At 52.3% G+C, this 2,541-nt stretch overlaps 1 long non-coding RNA gene across 1 annotated transcript; it reads right to left on the bottom strand.

Annotated features, from left to right (window-relative positions):
* Positions 1-298: 298 nt before the first annotated feature.
* LOC119275898 lies at positions 299-2,215 on the bottom strand. Its single transcript, XR_005135950.1, has 2 exons — positions 1,048-2,215; positions 299-936 (listed from the first exon to the last, which is right to left on the bottom strand). It is a non-coding gene; the product is annotated as an uncharacterized LOC119275898 (long non-coding RNA).
* Positions 2,216-2,541: the final 326 nt, after the last annotated feature.

Below are 2,541 nucleotides of genomic sequence, written 5' to 3'. Positions count from 1 at the left end.
CCAAAATCGTAGTATGTACTACATCCGACAGAAAACGCACTGCTTTAGACTGAAAACCACACTGCTTTAGACTGAAAACCGCACTTCATCAGACGGTCAAGTGAACTTCATAGTTTCTTTTGTCGAACATAAATTTTTCTCAGACAAGTTTTTGCAAGTTTTTGTTGTCTTTTTTCAACATTTATTTATGAATGAGAGTGGACCACAGAGACGATGGCAAGTGAACCGCGACATATATCAAAGTGAACCACATTACTTTTTTTTGTTTCGCCAATTTTTTTCACACTTCGACACTGTGTGCAAGTGAACAGTATCACTCTCAAAAGTGAACCATATCCGAGGACCAAATACACTGCAGATGTTGATGTAGTCGACTGATTTTTGAAATACATGAAACAAAATGAAAAATATATGAAAAAAAATGCACTCCACAAGAAGGGGTAATGAGCTGCTACACAATTGTAACCAGACTACATCTTCGTCCTCTGCTTCCGGGAACAACATGCCAACACCAACCGTACGGCATCGCCACACAGCGTTTTTGTGGGAACCGCACTGCATCGCCGTGTAGTGCACACTGCATCACTGAACTTTTGAGTTGCATCATTTTTTGTCATAGGAGGTGTACTGCACGTCATGGTGATTCTCTGGTTGCTGGTAGGGAGGCCAGGAGCAGGTCGAGGTTCACCGAATAGACAACTTTTTCCACGTCATTTTGTTGGCTGCGTGCAAGAACACAATGAAAGGAAAATAATAATAGAAGTGAATTGTCCCACAAAAAGGAAGTGAATTGTGCCCTCGTGCATGGCAAATAGAACATACAGAAGAAAAATGTGGTCATATGCTCCCGACGACGCGGACCTTCCCGACGAAGCTCCTCAAGCAGATGCTACTCTTTGCGGTGCTCACCACCAGCTTCCTCAGCGCTCCATGGCCCTGCTCAGACAAAAAGAACTACACTGAACAGTCGAGCGAACCTCTCCAAAGAAAAAAAATAGTAGCCATCTTTCCAAACAAAGACGAACTACACACGAGAGCCGAACATACTGCAATGTTACATTGGCCGCCCAGAGAGCATCCAGTGCAGTCCACCGTGGAATGGCCTCTTTCTGTTTGGAGTCGGTGGAATGGCCTCTTTCTGCTTGCAGTTTCACCGTTCTTGAACTGGTGGAATATCCATGGGAGCTGGTCACCAGAAGGGAGAAGAAACATTGAGGCCAAATGGGGAATGAGTTGGCGGTCATACTGTACATTTCTCATCGTTTGCACTGTAGGCGCCCACCATCGTACTGCACATGCACAACCTGTGTTCTGCACTACAGGGGGTGGCACATGTGCACAGCACGAACATGTAGATGCATCCCACGCATCCAGCCAACTGCATGAAAGAGCTGGCCATCGATGGGGTCGCCGGCACATTTTTTTCAATCATCCCACAAACAAAAGAAACTGCACACCGGCGGAATCTGAGCTGCCCCTGCTGGATATGTGAGCCGCGGCAATGGGAGCAGTGGCACTAGCTAAGTAGCTAGGAGAGGAAGAGGGAGGGATGGGTTTTCGATCTGCTCGGAGTCACGGCACCAACGACGAAGAAAGGCACGACGACGTGGACTGCAAGGGGGGGAACGGTGAGCACCGTGGGCTTCAATGTGTGTTGCTGAGTTGCTGCCATCGATGGGGCCGCCGGCATGCCCACGTACTGCAACCACCACCGGAGTACACCGCTGGCGCACCGACCACCGCCAACTCCCCAGCCATGACACTCGAGGGGAGAGGTGGTCGACGGTGAGCCCCTGCCTCGATCTGGCATCTACGGATGCAGATCCAAGCGTTGGCATGGGTGTGGGGTTGGATCAGGTCGGCGTAGAGGTCAACGGCCGTCGGGGAGGCGGATATGGGCGTGGGGGACGGGATCCTCCCGTGGCCGCCGGCGTCGATGCAAGGCAGGGTGGCGCGAGCCCAGCACGCCGGTGATGCAGGGCAGGACGGCGCCAGCCCAGGCCGCCGATGGGTGCGTCGACGGCCGTCTCGGGGTAGGGCGGCGCCCAGCAGATGTGGATCGGGGGACACGAGGGATAGAGGTGCGGCGCTGCCATGGGGGGAGGTGGATCGAGGGAAGGAAGGTGCACAACAGAAGGTGTGGTGGGAAGGTGGCGCGGGGTGGTGGCCGGCGTGGGGTGGTTCGTCGCCAGGGTGGGTGGCGCTGCGTGGTGGTTGGGGTCGGGGGGTGGGGGAAGCCCCGTTGACCAGGTGGAGAGTAGCGTGGTGGGGGTGGGGGTGTTTATTTTTTTATTGCCTGCGCGGTTCGGTTTGGGTTTCGTCGCAGTGTGGAAGTGTTAGCAGAATAAGGAGATTTTGTTATCAGAATAAGGTCTTAAGGGGTGTTATCATAATAGACCCATCCTATATATAAAAATATATGTGTGTGTGTGAGCACACACGCATGCATGTGTATGCATGAATCCCTCCCATCGAGTCGAAGTGGCTAGTACAACGACACGTCAAGAACCGATCTCGCTCTGTGCGGGGAGAGTGTATGAT

The sequence above is a fragment of the Triticum dicoccoides genome, chromosome 3B (assembly GCF_002162155.2).
Source record: "Triticum dicoccoides isolate Atlit2015 ecotype Zavitan chromosome 3B, WEW_v2.0, whole genome shotgun sequence".
In the NCBI taxonomy this organism is placed as follows: domain Eukaryota; kingdom Viridiplantae; phylum Streptophyta; class Magnoliopsida; order Poales; family Poaceae; genus Triticum; species Triticum dicoccoides.
The sequence above is the reverse complement of the archived record's forward strand: the minus strand, read 5'-3'. Positions and strand labels throughout refer to the sequence as shown.